The 23,909-nt window shown below is 40.1% G+C and overlaps 1 protein-coding gene across 10 annotated transcripts in view; it reads right to left on the bottom strand.

The window, feature by feature from the left end:
• Positions 1 to 13,682, bottom strand: part of EYA4 (EYA transcriptional coactivator and phosphatase 4) — a 136,355-nt gene extending 122,673 nt beyond the window's left edge. For 4 of the 10 annotated variants that reach the window (XM_079297726.1, XM_079297733.1, XM_079297735.1 and 1 more), the window contains exons 1-2: positions 13,343 to 13,681; positions 11,548 to 11,957 (exon numbers count right to left, since the gene is read on the bottom strand). The gene's annotated coding sequence lies outside the window, so the exon portion shown is untranslated. Of the gene's footprint in view, positions 1 to 1,184; positions 1,381 to 11,547; positions 11,958 to 12,081; positions 12,523 to 13,342 lie in introns of those variants that run through there. The other 6 variants (XM_079297731.1, XM_079297727.1, XM_079297734.1 and 3 more) reach the window with 5 other exon arrangements.
• Between the last annotated feature and the right edge of the window lie 10,227 nt (positions 13,683 to 23,909).

Below are 23,909 nucleotides of genomic sequence, written 5' to 3'. Positions count from 1 at the left end.
AGCCACATTGAAGAATTCAGTTCTGCCACAGCCACAGCTAGGGAGTCAAAATGTTAAGAGAGAAATGGTCACAAATAGAACAATTCCTCATTTTCCAGTGTTCTACTTCAGAAACCTGTGATAGTACTAGTACTTAATGCTGAGGGCTGCCACTGAATTAATGCAGGACATGAACCACTAAGTGAGGACAGGCTCCAGGGCTCAAACTCTATCAGTCTCTCAAGCAAGTCTCACTTTGGGTTTGCACCACCCCTACAGAATATCTGAGTAGAATAAAGCATATTTAAAGCACTGTGAAAGATTATACAAGGCAGGTAAAGAGAAAATTGCTTTAGAATCAGTACAAGAAAGTAGTGCATATGCACTGAAATCTCATTGAGTTACATTATTTCATGCTGTTTGTTCCCCATTAATCTCATTTCTCTGAAGGAAAGGGTATGGACTGTAACAAAAGACACTGCCTAATAATCAGTAATTTCCTACCTAAGAAAACATCCTTGTGGTTGTCTGTATGCCTATCACAGGAAGTCTCATGTCAAAAAGATAAAATGTAACCTAAATTTAAAGGAAACTAAATGCCAATTTATTAGAGTTCAACTTTGTCTGCCAAACAAAGCCATCCTGACAGTATGACTTTGTCAGGGACACGTAGTCTTGCCTGAGGAAAACTGACAGGTGAACAGAAATATATTCAGAATTTCTAAACTATTTAATTCGCAAATTTTTTCTTCTCTCATTCCAGAAGGAATTTTGCATATGTATTTAGGTTTAGTTGAGGCCCTTTCCTTAGCTGATGTCTACTATCTGGTATCAGTATGAGTGAAATGAACCTCCTGAAAAACTCCTACTCCATTATGGAAACAAATCTTGCTCCACAGACTAGAGAATTAATCTGAATATAGTCTTTCCATTCCTCTTCTTCTAATATTTTTTTTTTCCTTCCTTGAGCCCTCCTCTGTAGAAGGTTAAATACAGCAGCCTTTGGATCAGTTTGATTTCAGTCCACTTTAAGCCTGCTGAGGATGAGAATTTTACCCTCAGAGAACTTTCAGAGTGTTCTGGAACCCTTTGTAGCACATTCAGTTCCCACTTCTATATTAGTGACTTCCAAAAAACTGAGCTACTTCCTCACCCAGAGCCCTTGGTATGTGGTGGACTGAACACCAAACCCTAACATTGTGTACCTCCAATTTTAGCTCCAGACATTTCCAGCAAGCACTGGTGGAATTAAATGGTCTTCCCTGGGTTTTGTGCTCTGCTGAGCACCTGCCTACATCAATTTGCATCTGCAGATGCGTTGCTTAAATAGAGAAAATAGATTACTCCTTATTTTGAATAATCTTAATTATGCTGGGATTTCACAGAATAACTCATGCAACTTAACCCAGATGAATACCCTATTTTAGCCACATACACTGCTGCAAACAGGTTAGGAATACAGGAGGAATTTCCAGGATAAACTGAAAAGCAAATGGACCTACCCAGCTGCTTTCTCTACAAATAGCCCTCATCTTCACAGTAAATACTTGGGTGACAGTGTGCTGGTAACTGGAGGGGGCTGTGCAGGGCACCCTTTAGGACCCATTCAGTGTCCTCACCCCAGCACATACCCAGCATGGATGTGCATAAGAACATGCGTATGTCTAAACTGGGTATATGGTATATATGGTTCTAATGTATGTAGAAACTCTGCTTCTAAAATTAATAAGCTTCAAGGTTGCCAGACATTACTAGATTTAGAGTCTTGTTATGATCCCTGCAGGAGAAGAAATACTGTTTGTTCCTGCTAGTACAACATTTATCTCTCAGATCTTGGGTTAGCATGCAGGCATGCATCAGGCATGGGATCTTCAACATCCACCAGACATTTACAGTTCTGAGCTCATCTAGTTTCCTTCTACCTTCTCCTTCCCCTGAAAAAAATCACATCTGTAACTGTGACATAATTTGTTATTTCCATCTTCCTTCCAGAGCATGCGAATTCGTGTCAGACATTAAATACAGTAATCAAAACAGACACAATTCATGCCACCAAACCGCAATACACTGAAAACTCCTCACAATTCAAATCAATTTACTGACTTTCATGCAAGTCACTAAACATTTGTTAGATACAGACTTGCAAATTCTGCATGGTCTTCAGTGGATATTTGTATAATTGTCAGTTTAGCGTAATTTGCTTCCTTGAACTGAACTTAGTAAAGAGTGGCATTGCTTGTGTAGCATTCGTGGACATTTTATTCAAGAAAAATTAAGATGGTGTTGCCACTCTTCATCAGGTACTTTCAACTTAGAAACAAGTCACACCACCACCAAACCATTTGGTACCAGTCAAAAGCAGGCACCAAAACAAAAAAAATTCAGAGCAACACAGACCATGATGACCCTGCATCAGTTGGGTATGTAAACCAGGTAAGAAACAGAAAGGGTCTGTGACAGATCTGCCTGCTGGTACTATCATCATACAACAAAAAAAATTGGGAAAGCAGAAAGACATCCTGAAAAACAGTAAACAGCTGCAAGCACTGGATCTCATTTACTTTAGTTTTGTAACAGAACATGTGAGTTCAGAATTTGTCGTTTGAAGCTTTGTGTACCAACTTCACAAGTACCCAAATATGACTAAAAATTATACCCCTACTCTTCCTACCCATACCTGTGCAACAAATAAGGACTAACTTTGAGAATTTCAGAATACAGAATTATAAACTCAGCAATACCTCCCTTATCCTAGCAATGCACAACACACTGTGAAATTGCTAAGACTGAGAGCTACAGATCTTGGTAGTTACAGAGCTACAAATCCACTGATACTTGGAGGCTTCCCAAATATAACAGACATCTTCACTCATGCTTAGATAAGGCATGCAGCTACACAGACTTCATCTATCTCATTCCAAATTAATCAATTAAAGAATTTTCTGGATAGAAATGCTGACACTGTTTCTAGCCTCAATTTATAAACAAATCTAATCAAGAATCCTACCGTGTTCCCCCAAAAATAAAGAGATAAGTGGTTCCCAGGGAAATGAAACAAAACTAAAACAAGTAATGCAGAGATGCAACAGATAAAAGTATACTCTTAAATTTTCAATTAAAATTTTTGGTTTATTTTCATACTAGCTGTCAATTTCAATGTTTTAAACAACTAGATTGTTTTTAGGGAGAAGGACTTTGGTTTTTACCACACAGTGTATTTCGCTTAACATCTAACACAATTTTCTTCTCTTTTTTTTGTAGAAAATAGCTGTGAACAAAACAAAGAAAACATTTCAATTATTTATAAACATGCCATTGAAAACAGAAAGAAAAGGCTATACTTGGTTAGCCAGAATATTTAAAGTCACACTGTCAGCTTGAAAATAATAATATTTCTTATTCCCTCTATCTAAAAACATGTCAAATTTACACATTAAAAAAACCCAAAAACCTTGTGACACAAAAATAAGCATAATAAAACAATAAAGGTTATTTCTAAAATAGAAACATCTTAGAATTTAGGAGAACATAAAAATTAGTATATCCACAAGGTAAAAGCAAACAGCAGCTTTCCAAGGCTGAAAAACTTAATACAAAATATCCAACCACATGGTATTATTAAAGCTGTGACAGCATAGCACCTTTTCATCCTATCTGCTTTAAAAATCATGCCACAGTATGAGGATGCAATGAGAGTAACTGTAGAAGTTCAGATACTTGCTAGGCTTGCTAGAAACCTCCTAGTGAAGGAGGAAGTTTGCAGCATGCCCATGCTTTTTAGGTGTGAGAGTCATTGCTCAGCAGCTGCTATTCCTGTAACTGCCAAGTGTCTCACATGGAATTCTTTATCGGAACATTTTGAAATGTCAGAAAGAAATACAAAGTAAACTCACCGAAAAGATACCTGGGTACTTTGGTTCTGGTTTGGTAGAAGAAATGAAAAGTTTCTCTTAAATAAAGTTGACAGTAACCCCTAAATATTGCACTTAAGAAACTGTTATTTTTTCATTTCGTGAACGACAGGAAGCAAAAAGCGTGAATGCAGAACTGTCTCAGAACACAGAACTCTGTCAGGTGCCAGCATGCAGCTCAGGCTCTTTCTGACAGAACAGAATGACAAATTATTACTCACCAAAACTAACAGTGCTGCACCCCAGCCATCAAGTCAAACTGAAACCGTCAGAACAGAATGACTGAAAGCAGAAAATTTTCTATGTACCACCTTTGTCCAGCACAAAGAAAATGCAAAACCCCATACCAGATGTCCTGTGTAATCTACATTTTTATGCAGCTGATCCTCTCATGATTTGTCTGCACTCATTTCAGCTCCTGGCCCATCAGCAGTCCCCATAGGCAACTGAAATGTTGTGACATCCGTGGAACAGCTTGCAGTCCTACAGGCAAATCTCTTTTACTATGAGCCAGCAGTGTGCCACACAAAGTAACTGTAAAAAACAGGTATTCTCAGATTTTAACTAAAACAACTGCTTTGACAATGCATCCTTTACCACATTTCCTTTTCCTCATTTAGATATTTATTAGCTGTGACCAAACTATGTTACATTCTCCTTTGGTCAACTAAAATTTGTTAATCCCCTGGAAGAAACATTTTCCAATGTTTAATTACTCCTCTGGTCTTAAATCTGAAACCCCCCAAATTTTAAAAGCTTCCTTTCTAAAGTTATGAAAGCTCTTCAGTAGTAGCTGGACCTATATTATCCACACAGCTAATGCAACCCCTCTTACTCTGCTGAGTACTTATTTAAGTTCTACTCCTTTTCTTTGCTACAATACTATCATTATCATTTGCTATGGCCTCCATTAGGTTGTTGTTTTTTTTTCTTTAAATAAACTGCTGGCTTGCAGTGAAGGACATAATGTTTGCTTGCTCTCAATTTGCTCAATGAGCCAGACTACTCTCATCAATCTGCTCCCCTCATTATTTACCCATCCCTCAGTCTTTGTAGTAGCAGTACTTCAGGCATTACAGTCTAACAACAGAAGTATAAGGAAGTTTCTAAGAAGAAAATTATCTTTTATTAGGTCAGCAATTGTTCTGGGTATTACTTCTTGTAGAACTTACTAATCTTGGTGTCACTGATAAAATAACAAATAGGTTTTGATTTGATGATTGCCTCCTGAAAAACCCTTTGTAATAGCGTGCTTTTTAAGGACTCGTTAACAAGTAACAAGTATTTGTGAAATCAATGCTCTAGTTTGCTGTTTAATCCATTTCATTTGTGCCAAGTTGATTTTGTATCCTTCAACTTTATTAATCAAAAAGTCATGTCAACTCAAGACAGACTTACAGAACTTAATTACATCACTACACTTATCTTTGGAAATCATACTTGTACTCACGTCAAAAATAATATTGCTGGTTTGGCTTGCTTGAGTGTTCATAAACCCGTGATGTGGTATAGTATGCATATTTCAATGTTATATGGGAACAACATAAAAAAAGGCATTTGGAACGTGATAGCCTGTAAGTTAATACTTTGTGACAGTGGAGAGTAATAAAAAATAGTTGCCGTAAATTAAGCACTTGTCTACAGTGACAGCTATGTAATGGCCACTTCTGAGAAATTATTGCACTTCTTTCCCCAGGAATAGTGATAAAAGAATGCAGCCTGTCACAAGCACTGCAGCCCTTGGCAGTGACATCCTACTTCTAGTGGAGTTATGCTCCGCCTGCTCCCTGCAAACCCAGCTTTTGGACAGCACTGCAAAGATCTGGAAAAGTTCTGTCATCTGGTATCACGTCTGAACTCCTGCCTTCCTTCAAGAAAATCAGCTGTCCCCTCCAAAGGCCCCAGAAATTTCCCTATTGTTTTAATTTGCACATGTATCTGCAAATTATTTGCAGCTACTTCGATTTTAGTCAAAAATCCCTGCACCAACACAATCTTTTGATTAAACATCAAGGGATCATTTTTGTAGACAATGTTTTCATTCTGAAAAATTCCACCTATCCCGCAGACTCGACCCGGCGCTTCAGTCAGTAGAGGTGGCAGATTAGGTAACGGAGACTGTGGTTCTGCAGCTATTTCTGCAGCACCGCTGCCAGGCTCAGCAGCACGGGTGCTGCCACTCATTCCGACCTTTGCCTCGCTGCCAGCACAGCTGTTTGTGAACCACAGCAAGAACGGATCCAACTTAAACGAGTGGCAGGCAGAGGCGGGTTAAGGGGCGGCTTTGGAAGCACTGCCACCAAATGTGAGGCCACGGCTCCACGCTTTTCTGTCGGAACAGGACTTCAGAAAGGGTTAGCCACACAGGAGGTTACTGCTATTGATGCTTATATGAACCAATACCCCTAGATAATGATGTAAAAACACAGCAAAATGCTGGATCTCTTCCTACAGACTTTACAATCCAGCTATTTCAGACTTAGTCCTGATTTGACAGCATCTCGCAAGCTGCTGCTCCAATCCTTGACTTCCTTCAAAAACCTGGGCAGTTTCACAACTGTCAGGGAGCAAACTCTTCTATTTCATTTGTTTTATGCCAGATAAATCAGACTATCATTTAGTCAGAAATTTGAAAAACAAACTGAATCACAGCTAACTAGATACCAGAAATGACTAGGAAGCACATCACCTAGCCATTTCAGCTGAAAGACCTCATGTTGCAGGTAACTCCCAGACATAGTGCTGCACAGTGAGCTCAGGATTCAGATGGTGCTTTGAACATAAAAACTGCTTCTGTGAAGGTGCAATTAACTGAAAAAAAAAATTAATTTGAATGCTATACTAGATCCTTCCACCATGCCAGATTAGAATCAACATAAAAATGGTAGCTGAGTGGAAAAGTACTTTCATCTTCCCATTTGGAAAACCTACCAGTCTAAATCTTGCCTTGGGGTAACAAGAAATGTTATTTTCAAGATGCTTTCCCAGAATATAATGACTGCATTTGTAAAAATCTCTATATCACTCAGCCCTATTAGTTCTCAGCTCCTCAGCTGTCTGTGCTAAGACCAGTACAGAAGTGCTAGGTTCAGTCTGTGTTACTTTGCTAGAACTGAACAGAGGAAATGTGAGCTGTGCCTGGTTTTGTGAGAACATGTCTATGCTGGGACACTCAAGAGAGCTGGAAGACATCACATACAGTATGATGTTGGGATGCATAAACTAAGTGTACAGAGGCTGGTTTGGCTGCTCTTGGGATTAAGGTAAACTTCATTTTCTGTGATGTGCTGGGAATATACTACAGTGAATAAAAAGAAACATCTAGATGAAATTTAATATGGACTTCATTCCTTTCATTGAATAGGCATTCATGAAATGCCCCTGAATAAGCAAAACCGAATTATTCATTTCTTTTAGCAACAAAGTTACCTTAACAGAATTAAAAGAATACAGACAATTAGCAATATTTCTAACTGCATAGTTTTTGAAAATACAGTTACCATAAAAGGCGCTTCTGTGGTCATTTATGAAATGCTACAAAAATAGTTTGAATGCAGGAGTATGAAAATGTCTTGAAATGGCAGAAAAAAATTATAGTTTGGACATCTTTACTTAACTGTCTTTTTTTTCCCCCAAGTATTGCAGGATCACTTCTCTGTGCACGTGATCTCACACATATAATGTATATTGCAATACCCTACCAAAAAAGCAGGCTGAACTAAGAATAGAGGACTAGATACTCATCTGGCATAATGTGAGACCACTCCAGTAATTTCAGCATTCCTACTCCAATTTGCAACAGCTAAGTATCTGGCACAAAACATCAAGTTAAGTTTCCAATTACCTCATGCACCAGCATTGATTTCAATAGTTATATACACATAGTCATAGAGGAGAATTATTTGAAAAATTGCAAACTCAGCTCTGTGTTTCTTTTACTTTTATGGTCTAAATCAGACCCTTCATGATATTTTAATGTAGGTTTTTGTGGTTTAATTATAGGTATGCTAAGAGTAGACTAGCTACTCGCTGATCTATCCAATTCAAAAAAAAGGCTGCAGTAATTTTTTACACTGCTGAGAATGTGAACTTACACTGGGTCACATCACAATAGTATTTAATTTTAAATCAGCCCATAACATGCTGTCAAAAAATTTAGTGCATACTAACTTAATTATGTAAATAATAAGTTAACACCTATACAAAAATCAGTCTTTGTGTGAGTATTTTTCAGGTTGCCTTGGGACATTGTTTTTGTAATTTTCTGCTACAAAATAATCAAATTGTATAGCTCTGCACAACCCTAGTACGAAGAGAGCATTAAGTCATCCCAGGCAAACTGAGTTCTTCAGAGACAGCACTTAAATTACATCAAACTGCACTGCCTTACACTGTCTTTCTACAGACAGCTGATTAATGAAAAGTCACTGTAATAGTATTTAGTTAGTTAGTTCTAGGAAAAAGACATAGATCTCCAAATTAATAGAAATCCTCCAAACTACTTCTTTTCAAATCCATGGCAATTGCAGCCTAACTCAAATTTTAGTGTTTAATACCCAAGCCTAACAGCCTAAAACCAAGAAAGACTCCCTGGCTTATGGAGTGAGAAGCTCTGAAGATAATCACTAGTCATTATAATCTTCCCTTGGAGAAATAAAGAAATTTTTAACAAATTGAAAATAAAATGCTTAAACTTCAGTATTCCTCAGACAGCCATTAACATTTGACATGTTGCTCAAAAGCCTGATAGCTAACCTGTACAATCCTGTGACTGAGACAGCTCAGTGATACATTTCAATATAGGATAATCAATCATCAAAATAATTTTCACTGTTTAACGTTAAACAAAAAGGTAGCCAACTATTCAGCACATTTCTCAGGCTTAGAGATAAAAAGAAGAAAATGCTTTAAAATAACTTTTGCCTTTCAAGTCCTATTCATCCCAGAAGCAATCATTCTGGCAGCACTGCAAACTACAATATAGACTAAAAATGTGAATTTTACTGCCTTTTCAAATAGATTTTATTATTTATTTGACATATAAGCACACTTCTTATCTGAGCTTTTGCACTGCAAAATGTATCCAAGTTCCTTTAACCACTTCTGATTTAATGACAGATCTAATAACACCGGCAACATTGAAGTGTGGAATTGGCCAAAAATTATTTCATAAAAATCTGATTTCTGTACAGCAACATCTAAAATGTCACCTAATACATACAAGTAAATCAGAAAGTTTTTAATGTATATTGTAAAGCCTGAGGCTTTGATGGGAAAAACATCTACTGACTTTAAAAGACCGTAATTTATTTTTTATAACCATTTTTATTTAATTTTTCAAAGAGTAACAGTTTATGCCTTCAGTAGAACCATGCCCTGAAATCTCAGAGGTGATAAAAGGACCATGCCAAAGCTGAAAGGTTTCGAATATCAAACTATACTATTATGTCAGGGTCAGCAAGATCAATTAGCGCTTTTCAATGACACAAAAAGGTTAAGTTGGACACACATTTACACAATATTTAAATCCAAAAAAAGAAAAATAGCACTTATTAGGTGTACTTCTAAACCTCTTAATCAATGACTGAATATCAACACTCTTCTTCCAGTTGAATACCATAAATGCCGCGATTTTTAAACACAAAATGTCAAGAAGATTATAAACACATAAGATAGCAGAAATACTATTGGATTCCCAAGTACAAAGAAAAAAGCAAATACTTCTGAGTGTTGCTGCTATCAGACTTGTTTTAGCGGTGAACGTCCAAAAAGCTTTAAAAATACTTGACCAACTTGACACATGTCTGTCAGTCTGATGCCGCTGTGTTTGCATTTTTCCTGCAAACCCTAACAGCATCAAAAATGAAAACTAGCGAGCAAATAAACCTATTCTTATGCTCAACCAAAAAACAAACCTAACTCATCTCTCAATTTGAAAATACTCATCTGTAAATTAACTCATCCAAAATCTGGAAAAAAGCAAGTGTATATCATTGACAACTAACAGCCAGAAACACATACACCAGGAAGCAAGGAAACTTACATTTCACCTCTTAGTATCACAAGAACACTCATTGGAAATACAGGTATGTTGGAAGTTAATGCGACACCTGTTAATTCAAGCGTTGCCGTCGTAAACATGGCTTGAACAAAGTAGCTGGTTATGATACCAAATAAAGCCAGCATAAAATCACAAGAAAAATCCAGAAGATTAAGAAAACATAAGGAAAAAGTACACTGTGTTGAAATCAGTGATTTAGATTCGTATTGCACTGAGTAAAAGCAATGCAAGATTACTTTTCCTCAACGATATATTTCAAAATGTCTCTTTTTTAAGCCCATTTCTTCAAGGAGTGATTTGAAATATTTACTACCAGACAGTACCTAATTTTAGGTTTTAAGTGCTTTAACAGCTCTATGAAATATGATCAGCAGCTGCAATATAGAAGTATGCTGAATAAATGCTCCTTATAAAAAGGGAGACCTGCTTTACCCTGAGTTCATAAAACCCCTACTTTCAAGAAAGAAAAAGATAACACAGAAAAAAAATGAATAGCTGTGTCCTAGAGCATTTAACAGAAATTCCAGGAATGTCTTTTTTCTTTCTGCAGTAACTTTCGTATTTAAGAGAGTAAAATGCTGTTTAAGTTTTATACTGGAGGATTGCACACAACATCGTCCAATACCACCAGTTCATCAAGGAAACAGACAGGTACCTTTCCCTCACCAAATGCCAACGTTTTTAAAGTTAATTCTAGGACTTGCATAAAGCTTAAAGAGTTGCATAAAGTTTAAAGAGTTAAACTTTAACACTTGCATCAGATGCTAAAAATATGCCACATGATACTATCTATAGCTGTATTTCTACAGTTGCCTTGTTTGAAATATTTTAACTGGGAATTGCAATTAATTGGGAACTCACCAGTGTCCTACTCAATACATTGCTTGTTTAGGATTTATTTATTCCATTTACATTACCCATACACAATAAATTTATACTGCAAAGCATTGTGAGGCCATTAATAAATACAAATGCAGCAAGAGTAACCTTCAACTAAATTTATTATCACTACCACCATTTACATGTAACAATTAATAACTGAATACAAATTATCTAAACAAAGATACATAAAAGATTTGTCAACATACTCCACTTTCATTTCTATTAAATTTGGTTGAAGAACATTTGGTAACAAACAACACAATTTAAAAAAAAAAAAAATCGTTTCAGACATAGCCCACCTTATGCTAGATATCAGAGAAAGAATCACCGGGAAGAGAGAGAAATGTCAGTCTATTTCCACTTTACTCACAGTATGATATATATTGTAAGTATGCAAGCATTTGTTATTCGGCAGCATTTTCAGAAATACTAGGGGAAGAGTCAAACCCACAGCAATTCTACAAAACTTTTCTTTTGAGTGTTAAGGAAATGAAACAAAGATACGGCCTGGGATTTATTGGCAAGTACATGCTTCTAACATCAAACTCCGAGGTCAGACCAGAAAATCTACTTGCCAAACAGAAAATACGGATTCTTTATATAACTCCCTCTAAATCTAAACTGCTGATTATTTTATCTTAGGTACACTTCCTAGTCTCCGCAAATGAAACACGTAAAACAAAACTCAGAAAACTGTAAATACTGGTTCCTTACTGTTCTAGCATGACTTCATAGTTAAACTGGAACCGGCCAAGTCGCTCCCTTGTCTGGTACAGCGTGAGTCCCGGGATTTTTGTAAATACCAGCTATTTCCCACCGCCACGGGCGATCCCTCCGTGCGCCCGGCTGCAAGCCCTGCCCGCGGGTACGGGGCCGGCAGCACCGCGCCTGCTTGGCTCCGAGCGGCAGTTTCATAAATGTAAATGAAACTTTAGATGCCAACTACCGATTGGCAGCGGCGATGCCGTGGGATCCCGCTCTCCCTTCCCGGCGGAAGGCGCCGCGGGGCTGATCCCCGGACAGCCCCGTGTCTGGCCGGGCACGGCGCGGAACCCCCGCTCGGGGAGAACCGCCGTGTGAAAGGCAGCCGGCGGTTCTCCGCGGGTATCTGACTTTGGAAGTGTCTGTAATGACAGCAGGAGAAGAAGATTAATGGCTGAGAGCCCACTGGTTTTGAACACGGAGAATCCTGTTACCTCCTCGCGGATCAAGTACGCGCACACACCCGCACACACACACAAGGCTTACCCACGTGGAAATGCTTTCTAACCAAAACACAGGTCCCCGCGCCGCCGCTGGAAAAGGCGGCGGGAGCCCCGCGCCGGGGCTTCCCCGTGCCCCGTCCGCCGGCGCAGCGGGGACCGCGGCGGGGGCGGGGGCGCGGTGGGACGACCCGAAAATGCAACGTTTTGTCTTTAAACCACAAGAAAAACAAACCGGGCGGGGGAGGGGAAGGACAAGAAACATCCCTCAGGGAGACGAAACGGAGAGCAACAAAAACAACGGGCAGCTCTGTCCCCGCTCCCTTCGGAGCCTGGGAAAAGCGGTGGCCGGAGCGCCCGCGGCAGCTGCCGGCCGGGAGGCAGCGGGAGGCAGCCTGCCCGTCCGCCGGCACCCGGGCACGGCCCGCCCGCAGCGCTCCGCCCCGGGCAGGCGGGCGGCCGAGCCCCCCGAGCGCTGCGGGCGCCGGGGCAGCGCGGGGCCGAGCGCGGGCGGCGGAACCGACCGAGAGCTCCGCGCTGCCGCCCGTGCCCCCGCGTCCCGCCGGGCTGCCTCGCCCCCGCGCTGCCCCGACCCTCGCTGGGGGAGCGGGGCGTAGGGAACGGACTGCCATCCCTGCGTGTTTTCCTGCCGCTCTGTCAGGAGGGGACCCCGCCGCCAGAAACTTTGTTCCCTCCCAGCCTGCGGTCGGGTCGCCGCTGGCCCCGCCGCCGGCAGAGCGCTGTCGCCCAGCCCGGCGGGCCCGCAGCCCCCGGCCGCTCGCGGGGCGCAGCCGGGCCCCCCGTTTCCGCCGCACCGGGAGTGGGCGGGCGGCGCAAGTGGGGGACAATGCGACGGCAGCCGTCGCGGCTTGCTCCTGTCCTGGGGCTTACCCCAGCAGCCCTGGTAATACCCAGCCGAAGAGCGGTGAGGGCAAAACGGCAGGGAATATCACCTGGACACGGGCAGAAAGTCCGGCTGGGCGTGGAAAAAGTCACCCCGTCCGGACGGAAAACCAGTTTGGTTTTTCCCAATTAAACTCGCGTGGGGCCGGGTAAAAGCTCGTCTCTACCCCGCAATGGACGGCTGCGCAGCTCCCTCCTATCACATTTGTTTTAGAGCGACTTTGTTGTTGTTGTTGCTGTCATCGAACCGACACGAAAACAGTGCTAAATAAACGCTAAATCCAAGCAGGCGCACACACCCCCTCCACGGACACATGCACATGCAGCAGGGAACCCGTTTCTTCCACTTCCGAGCAGAAGGGGTGGGAGGGAGATGCGTGGACGGGGAAGTCAGAGACACTCACCTTCTCGCTGCCGGGTTATGCCTCTACCTTTATTTTAGGGCTGTTCCTTATTTATTTATTCTTGTACCTTCTCCGAGCCAGGGCTCCCCTTTTGCACTGCTCCTCTGGCAAAAACAGAACATCCCCTACAAGTCGTCCCCCCCACCCCTTTCTCCACACACAAATAAAGCGTAGCTCGGAGCAAAACGGGAGGGGAAATTCGGCGGGGGGGGGGGGGGGGGGGATAGATGGAGGAGGAGGCTGGTACGGGAGAAGCCAAACTCTCCTCGCACTTCAGTGAGTGCAACTAGTTGCCTCTCACGCACAGGAACGTAAAAAGTTTCCCTGGCAAGGGACGGGACTTCCCTAAGAAAAGGTAACCCCCTCCCGCCCTCCCGCCCAAAAAGGCCGTCCCGGGAGCGCGGAGGTGAGGGGCGAGGAGCCGGGAGCCAGCGCAGCCCCGGGGCGCCGCTCCGCACTTGTGCCGGCAGTGCCGCAGGGGCTGCTCCGTGTGCCGGCCCCTCTGGGCACCCCAGCCCCGCTGCCCTGCCCTGCCCGGATCCAGCACCGCGGCGGGCAGCACCGCCGGCTCCCCGGACACCAGAGCGCTCTAAAGCGTCCCTCCCGCCGTCCTCGGCCTCGCAGCCCGCGGCCTGCACCCTTTGCCTTCGCTACTCGCTGGCATTTGGAGTTAGCAGTGATAGGAGCAAAGAGGGAGCCCTGGAGGGTAGGGATTGATTAATGCCAATCCACTGGACTAGACGTAGTGAAGTCTGCACTTGGCTTTTTCCCTCCGTTTTTTCTAGAAACAAACAACACTATGAAGTAATCCTGAGTTTGAAAGATCAAGTATGATGAAGGGCTGCAGGACAGGACTGATTGGCGTGCCCTTTTATAGGATACATTTGTCTTCTTTCTCTCAAGCTGGTCAGTGTGGATGAAGGGAAAGTCCTTTCCAATGCTCTGAAACTGAACTCTTTTCTGCAAGAAATTCAGCAGCTGCATTTGGTCCTCTTTGCTCCTTTGTGTGGGGAAGCAGAAGAAAATTCCTAGTTGCTCAGCCACATTTCCTACTCTTACCCTTCACCTTGTATTATCTTCTGACTATAGTTTTGCTGAGTGGATTGAGTGGCTCTTGTTCAGCCAGCTGCATCACCCTCTTTCTGTCAAGTTAACTTCACTCTCCAAAAGGTCTAAGTAAAAGATTTAAAAGAGCAGGCAAAAGTTAGGCCCTGAATTTGGATAGAGATGTGAGAGAAAAGTCTTGGACTTCAGAAGTCACAAACATTAGAAGCTTTTGAGGTCAGCAAGTCACACGAAATGAAGGGGGGGAAAGTATGGATTTGTGAAAATACTTTCCTACCTGTATTCTCTTTTCTCACTTTGCATTTGGTGATACTATTTAAAGCTATTCAACTTTACTCAAGCCTTTGAATTTCGTAATTTGCATTCAATGAATTATACTAACATGGTCATCTTTCTCCTAAATAATTTCAGATTACTTAATCTTCATGAAAACAAGTCTATAAAAACCCTGTATTTGCTGTCTTGGGAGACTCGCCACTCAGAAAGAGAACAGACTTGAAAAACTCTTTTGACCTACACAAATACAGCTAGAAAAACTTTTAAACTAAAAAAACCTTCTAAAGCCAGCCTTCAAATTGACATAGTGTAGGACGAGCCAGAAATAGGAAATTAATTTTGAAAATAAGAGAGTAATTGGAAGGGGAGAAAACACAGATTTGTAGGACTAATCATGATTGACAACCCTGCCACAGACTAAATTTTAACTAATGCCAGCACCCATCTTGCTAACAGGCTCCTTCTGCAGGGAAACATGCTAACATCTCCTTCCTTTTGTGGGGCCTTTGGTGAGCAGCAGCACGGTGGTCTAGGGTGAGGCACTCAAACATGGTAATGAAGGTTTTGTGAAGTCTGGTTTCCTTCCACTTCAATGAAGCAAATTCCTGTTGTGGGGAACAGTCCTGTAGTAACACTGGTTGTTTTCATAGACGTATCATTTTAAAGCAACCATTTTTGCACTTTCACTTAAAATGTACAACTGACTTGAGAAGATTATCTGTATCTTTACTGAGTGATACTTGCTTCAAATTGAGGAGGTGTGGGAGGCCTGCATTGCTGGTATATGGTGTGGTTCCAAGGCAAATCTCCCAGTAAGGAGCTTGGTCTCCATGCCATTGAACCATGCTGCTGTTTTGCTGTTGATTTTGGTGAGGGTGGGCAGGTCATGCTAAAACTGAGTGTCCATGCACTGAAGGGAGTCCTACAGAAGCTGATCTGATAATCAGGCAAATTTTTGCAAAGTTTGTAAGTATAGTTTTCACAGGCATTAATCAAACAATGATTTTGGTTGAATCAATGTCTTTAGACTGAAGTAAATTCCTGTGAGCTTAGTGATTTCAGAAGGTGGTAAATCCAAAATGCAGTACAAGGCATTGATTCACAAATGACTCTGTGTGACCATGGAGAAGGTCATGCTACAAATAGTCCCAACAGAGCCCAAAGAAGGGCTGCAGGATCCACTTTTACACCAGAATAGAAGAATAATGCCTTATCCATTTAAAGCAACATGGGAATGTAAGTAGGCAGGATGTAATTATCTAGACTGGCATTTGTCTGGGCACTCCTACACTGGCGAAAACTGCAATAGGGTGTTTAATGCTGGCAAGTGCTCGGTATCCTTGGTTTTACCTCTTAATTGAAGACAGCACTTGTGAACATATTCTTTCTGCTGGTTCAATACTGCGTCAGCAGAAGAATGCCACCCTGCACAAATACTGTTTCATAGAATAACCTGGAATTTCCTTGGAAGTCTTCCATGCAAATACTACAGACCCAACCCTACTTCCCTTGTGAAATCTGGTGAGGTTACAGCCATGAGTAGTGTGGCTCTGGAGAATCATGCTTGCATATGTTGCTAAAAACAATATGGGGTTTGGAATATTAATAAATAGTTTTAAAATTAAACCAATATTCTTTTGCATTGCATCTTAGTGACAACAAGGTTATGTTGCTCCCTTAAGCAAAGGGATAGTGGTAAGGTTATTCTGAGAAAAGCTAATGACAGAGAGTCACTATTTTGGCAATGGATCATTATTGGGATTTATTTAAGTGCCTCCCAAGTCCTGCATCCAGGACAATGTTGCAAATTTTGTTTTGCAAAACCAGAGCTTTGAAATATGGTTTCTTATTTTCAGGTTCAAGTATGAAATCCAAAAGCATGTTAATTAGACAAAGAGTGTTGATCTATATACTTAAGGTTATTACTGGTGCTTCATGGCTTTATAGTCATAAAAAGAAAGAATGAATGGGGGTTCTTTTGACCTGGTTATCAGATTTCAGGTTTAAAAAGAAGGTGACCCACCCTTTTCAGTAATTCGACATGCAGGGTTCAGCTGTGGGTTCAAGAACAGGTTACAACTGGCTAGTCATTGTGATCTTGAAATGCCAACTGTGCCTTTAAGTATGTTATATAACCTATTTTTTGGTTTCAGTTTTCAAGTATGCCATCATTCAATGTTACTTAGATTTCCATATATTTTTTAATCCAAACAAATCTGACCTCAATCATAAGGTTCCATGGCTCCAAATAGCTGAGCTTTTCTAATATTTTATTTTGAGTGCCTACGTTCAATACTTCATCACAGAGATATGTGCTGCAGACAGTGCCAAATACGGTGCCAGGGATGTCCTCAATTATCTTCAGTGCTTACCAGGAGAGGGCTCTGTTCTGCATGCCATACACAGACAAAGGTCCCACTGAAATTAGTGCAAGTTTTGTCTCTAAGCCTTGCTTCAAACGAAGCTGGCAAAGTGCAAAGGAAAATCTGCATTGTTTCAGCTGCCTGTGCAGGCAGAATGAGGTGTGCTTGATAATCTTAATTTGTATCCTGCCATTTCACCAGGATCATTTTTTTCTTTCCTGGGAGAGACCCACTCTGCTTCCTGCAGTGCACCTTTCCATCATGTTTCATGGAAGTTTGACAAAGTTTCATTGAAGCAATCTACGGAGCTGACCCAGGGAAAATATTGGCCATACGTTTTTGTTTGATGATCCATGTGTTCCTTGATCATTGTGGGATACAAAACCTATGTCTGCACTGATCAGGGCTAGCACACAGATCTGTTAGCTTACTTCTTCTCATAGTTTTGTTCTCACCACTTAGCATTCTCCTAAAAAATGCCCTGGTCCAGTTCAGATTATAGTATGGGTCAAGAACCATTCCTGGTTCTTTGTCTAGTCATGCTAGACAAAGCATGCTGGAGAATGCTGGAGAATGAGAGAGCTGATAATGAGAATTTTGGCTTTACAGAAACACTGCTCTGACAGATGGCCTTAGGTCTGAAGAGCAATCTTCAGAAAATTTCCTTGTGCAGATGTAACCTGAAAGTCACTCTCAGACGTGTTCCAGAGACAACATCTAGTCAGGTTGTTGGGGAGGCAGGAGAAATGTCAGGGCTGGCATTACCTCACCTCCAGAGCCTCTGGCACTGGGGGAGGACTGAGGGTGTGCCCCACATCCATCCGTGTTTATCCTGGCAGTACAAACTTGCTTCAGATTTCATTTCATTACAAATAAAATAAAGAGCAATCCTTGGGTGATTTATAAAAATGTGAACATTTTAAGCTGCACCATTAAATGTTTGTGCTGCTGCTTAGTGTAATTCCTTTGAATTTGCTTTTTTAATCAGTTTTATGTTAGATGTACTTTCCTCACTTCTGATTACTTCTAGGAATTTCCACCATATTTTAAAACTTCTCTCTGGTTATTTTTTATCCATTTACAAGATTCTCCAATGGAATAACTCTGAGATGGCCACCATAATATTACTAAAAATCTATTTAAAGCAGCTTCAAAATCTGTGAGACCTAAAACTCAGCATTTTGAAAATTATTTTTGATTACATATATAGGTAGCATAAACCAGAGACTTTATTTTGCTGTCATTGATCAGAAAAGGTCTGGCTAAGTCAGTGTTTGTGTATATTAGTCAACTTTCAGGCATGTTGAGGTTTCCAGTGAAACCAATAGCGAAGCATTCATCAGTGTCCTTGTCAGCAGGATAGAGCTTGTTATGCAATAAACTCAAATACAGATTCATACCAAGATCTTTTTACTACACTGTAACATCATGTTGTTCTGTATTGCATTATAATACAATAACATATACTCAGCAAGGAATGATTCCCCATAAGTTTTTTAGCATGTTTTATAGAAGTAAAAATGTCATTGCCAAATGGCACTACAAATGACATTATATATTACCATTACACTAAAAATAACTCTGTTACTTCCAGAAGCATGATTGGATTCAATTCTCTTAGTAGCATAAGATTAAATGAAGCTCAGGCAATTTTACTCATTTATTTGCAGGTGGTGTGCAACAGAGAAAGGAAACAGAAAAACTATAAAATGAAAAGCAGAGATTCAGAAAAATTATGGCAAAAAGTATTTTCAGAAAACCTGTTTTATTTCAAAGTACAAGTTCCTTTCTCCTTTAAAATGTTCTGTTCAAAGGCTTCAGACATTTCCGAACGTGTAAGTTACAGCTCCAGTATAATCTATAAGCATTTATGGATTTAAACTGCTGGTTTATTTGCAGCACTGTCAGAATGGTAGTAGGCAGAAAGCCAGGCATAGCATTTAGGGGCAATTATCCTTCCTTTATAGCAAGTATTGCAATGTTGTCTTGCATTGGGATACTCCTGACCAGACTCTTTAAGTGTTGGTTTCTGTGAGGACCTCCTCCTGAATCTCAGAGATATAAATTAGAAATTAGGAGGTTAAATTATTTTAAGGGCATTTAAACAGCAATTGTAGGGGTTTGCTTTGTACATGTTTGTTATTTAATCCTGAGGTTACACTTCTTATTAAATCATTCTTTATGCATTGAAGTCTTAAGATATGCAGCAAGAGGAAAGCTTGTTTTGTCCTGGATGTGAGGTAATAAATGTACTCTGAATGAATCAACAGTGTTCCTTGTTTCTGCATTCTTGGAATGGGTCTAGTCTGTTTATGCAATATATTAGTAGTTATTGATGTAGTTATTATATTTTGATTTGCTTACTTATTAACATTTACTTGTAATTTATACATTCTGCTGGGAGGTCCTTAGTGAATGCAGGGGTAGGCACAGTCCCTGCCCCAGGGATCTTACCAGCTAAGCTAGCCCCGTGTAAACCACACAAAAGAAGTTACTAATATAATTTCCTCTAGCATAGTAATCCACTGATTGAAGTTTATGTAAAGAAGCACTTCAGTTCAGATATTAACTGGAACATGCTTTGATATATATCTGTAGGTTTGTGGGGGCATTTTTGCTCTAACTACTGTACTGCACTGATGACAGAACAGTCTGTCAGCAGAGAAGTGGCTAATTGTTCAATGTGCTTTCTGAGACCAGCAGCTCCTAATCATAAGCGAGATAAGAAAGATACTTATGTGAAACTATTTAAGGCCATAATAACTTTGTTTCAACTAGCATAACAATGTTCATACATGAGGAGCTACCTGAGCAGCACTTTGCTAATTTTCCCAAATTGGACAAGTAGACATTTTGTGCCTTCTCATTTTTTTGGGGGTAGAAGAACTTGTCAGACAGAGTGTGTGACTGAGTACTGATGCAGTGTACATGCACATCTTTCTCACCATTAGTTTGTTTTTGGACAACAGCTGTTCTGGGACAGGAAAAGGATGCTTTTCACAACAGTCTCCAAAACAGTCCTGAGTAGTGTAAAACAGGAGGCAAAGGTTCATCAAGGTAAATGGGCTCACTCGAACATCTATCCTTCCTCACCCTTCCCATTATATTCTTCTTTTCCTAGTATCAAATACTTAGCATTTTTTTAAGAAATTAAAACCAAATGGTGTAAGTTTTGCCACAGCTCCTAAGTTGTTCTGAGACCTACAAGTGGCTACTTCAGCTCTGTTTTCAGAATGTCTTTGCTACTACAGTGAGAGAGTGGAGGAAATGGACACTAGGGAAGTGGACCTCAGATGAGAACAAAGCAGTTAGTGTAAATCTCCACTCCTTGCCCTATAGCACAGCACTTCATTAAAAGGCATACAAAGTTCTCTTCCTCACCTTTTCCATTAGCTGTCTACACTTGGGACTGACTCTGAATGTGAGTGCCTTATTAGCATTTGAATGGCCTGTATCCTGTGCAAATGTGGCTGAAGATTGAACTTCATGGTAAAAAACCCAAACTAAAAAACCCAAACCATATCCTGAAAGGCCTGTGTTTCATTTTCACTGCCCCATATCCTGTTCTGGGAAAACTTTTCTCGACTTCTGACTTCATAGAAGCATATACACATCCTGAGACTTTTTTTTTTTAAATACACATTTTCATTATTCACACTTTTGAAGCTCTTGAGAGGGACCAGCTTAAAGGACCTAAATTCTCAGGAAAGTTTTATTCCGGAAACAATTATTTTTGTGAGAACTATTGATGAGGTGATTGCCTAAGAATTCAGTAGGAAATTGAAGAGGAGGCAATTTCTGAGTTTTGAAAGATCATCAATAACCAGTAAAAACAAGTCAGGTTTCTCCATGGATTGTTTACACAAGAGTAGTTGTTGATAAATGAACTTCAGATTGGATATTAGAGGTACATAGTGTGCAAAGTGTAATAACAGTTTTACTGCTCAGAGCTTGTGAAGACTTAATAATTTATAGGTAATTTACTCAACATTAGCAGACAAATAGTAAAATCCTTACCACATTTCTCTTCATCATATATCCTATGAATAATTTCTTTTAATGTATCAATATTACCCGAGTTTTGTTTTTGAAAACAGGCAACAACTTTTAAAATAATTGCACTGTATTATGAATAGAATTTAATATTACTGACTTGGGGATAGGAATTAATAAATAAATACTTTCATATCCTAGGTAATATGAACCACAGTTGTGATGCTCAGATGTATATCATGGCTTTGCTCTGAGAGTGTAGGAGTTAAGACGTGGCATTGCCATAGTTGGCAGCAAGAAGAGATGCTTTTTCAGTTGTGTAAACTTGCAACTAGTTATGCAAAGTCAGAGATTAATTGACTTTGATGAGTTGGTAAGGAAGAGGGTGACCCGTGCTGGAGCCCTTTCTTTATCCACCAGGTTCCTGATGATGGGACAGGGTTGTTTTCTCTCATTCCTTCCTGGAACCTTCACTTCTGAAGATGAGTGGCAACAGCATCTATGTCAGAGCACCTGGAGAAAATCAGGAATGTTCTTGTATCAGATTTGCTTTCACCTGTTTGAAAGCTTAAAAAAGTCTTGTTGTGATGAAAGACTTTCTGGATTAATAGATTAAGTGAGGTAGTAAGCTTGCTCAGGTATCCAGGACCCTTTTTGCTTGTCCTGTTTGGTGTCATGCATACAGCTCTAAATTAAACATAATGGGAAACAGAATTTCTAGAAGTGAGCAGTATTGCTGAAGTAATTAATACATTCTTAAAGGAAGGATTTATTACAAAAAGGGGTTTATTTCAGCAATTTTTCTCAGGTAGAACAATCTGGAAAAGCAAAGCAATATTATCCTGACATACCTGCTAGTTCCCGATAGAGAAAGTAGGTTACCTCCATCAGAAAAAAAATAAAAAATTCTCTATCTCTGTAAGTAGAAATGGGGTGAGGGGTTTTTTTCCGTATTGTCACTAATATTTGGATGAAAATTAGAGTAAGAAAAAATGGTCTCCATAATTTTAATTCTGAGAAATACTTAGCAATTTACATTCTTGCAGATTTTAGTGATGGAGAAACATGCCTAAAGAACATTAAAAGAGATATTTGGTGGGACAGAGTTCTTGCTTTGCATTCTGCTGAGGTTCTCTAGTATTTTCAGCCTGTATTATTATCTGCAAGAAATGCCCATGGAAGAAGAAATTACAGTCTTGTAGCAGCTGAGTTTGGTGAAATTTATAATGCTGACATAACAAGGTGTTGACATTGGCCCATTCTTACCCCCCTTGTATGCACCTTCTCTTTGAAATTACTCAATATGTATCACATTTGTATTGCAAATATTACACTTGTAGTTTGTACACAAATGCTTGAGGGATTTATAGACCTTATTATATTTAATTCTCTAAATTATATTTGTATTTCAGTTAAATTAGGACTTTATGTCAGCCAAGTAGGATAATTAGATAGCTTAGTAATATTTCACATTTAGTAGAATTTCCTTAGAGATTAAGGCACCATTCTTTATGCCCTAATTTAGTCTCTTGAGTACAGCCAGTTCATTTTCTGTCTTATGTGATTTCTTTTTTTCCAGTTTAGTTTTTGGCATCTTCACATTGTAGCATAATTCCATTAGTCAGAATGTAGAAGCTGCATTTAATTGAAGAAATACTTAACAATTTTTAGATATTTCCCTGACAATTAAACATCAGAGATATGAAGTGTACCCCTTGTAATGTGCATAAATATTTATATCATTATTTTATGGAAAATAAGGAAATAAGGCAAGAATTATTATTTTCAGGAAACTACAAAACCTGAGTTTGCAGACCTTGCTGAGGTCCAGGGCTTTGGTTACCCAGGTGCTGCATGTCATGAGGCTGTAAACAAATCCTCTATTTACAGAAGAGGCAGGTGGTGAATGCTGTCAACAAGACTTCTTACACCTCCATGGGAATCCTAAGTTAGTAATTCCCGTAGTTCTTGGCAAGTGGTAAATAGTAAGTGTATGAGAAAAATGTCAAAAGTCAAGAAAAGAGAAAAAATAAAGCCACGGATATGTAAAAAATAAATCTTTCACATATCAACAGGTTTAGTGGCTATTTCATTCTAAATGCATATTATAGTTACACTAAAATTACTGAAAGTGGGGGGTGCAAGTTTGCAACACCAAAAGTTTTACTTTGAAAAACCTTCCATCAGCTGTAGTCCTGGCTTCATGACCTCAGGAAGGTGACAAACCTGCTGACGGTGTGAGTCTGGAAACCAGAAATTGGCTGCTGCCCTTCAGATCCCATCTCATATGCCCTGTAGTAGCTGGGATAGGGAAAGCTGTGGGAAGAGTATACTGCTGTCACTCAGAAGTGGTCTTTCTGGCTCTGAAAAGAACTCTGTCAGCCCCCATCAAATAGAACAATGTCATATATTATATGAGTCTTGGGGAAAAGCTTTTAAACAAAAGAAGGGAAGAAAAAAATCAAAAGTGGGCAAGTAAAGTCCCCACAGGGTTGAGATGATCCTACAGAAGCAGATAAAGTGTTGCCACACAGGTTGCTGTTTGTCCCTATCTTCCATATCAAAGTTTTCATATGTGTCACAGAGATTTATATAACTGAAATTAACACTGCTGTGGAATAACAATAGAGAATTCCAGATTTATTCTTCCTATGGAAAATAAAATATGTATCAGTCTCTAGGGTGGGGCTCCTGTTACATTAGGTGTTAAATGACCATCAAATGAAAATGAAAGAACCTCCTTGAAGAACTTCAAATTTAAGGGTGCAGAAAACAAACATTGTATAATTAAAGTGAAACAATTCCTCAGGATCATTAGTTGAAGCAGAAACCATATCTCCTACCAAACCATATTGGCCCTGTTGCATCTT

Source organism: Erithacus rubecula, assembly GCF_903797595.1.
Source record: "Erithacus rubecula genome assembly, chromosome: 2".
Classification (NCBI taxonomy): Eukaryota; Metazoa; Chordata; class Aves; order Passeriformes; family Muscicapidae; genus Erithacus; species Erithacus rubecula.
This window is presented reverse-complemented; position numbering and strand designations above follow the sequence as displayed.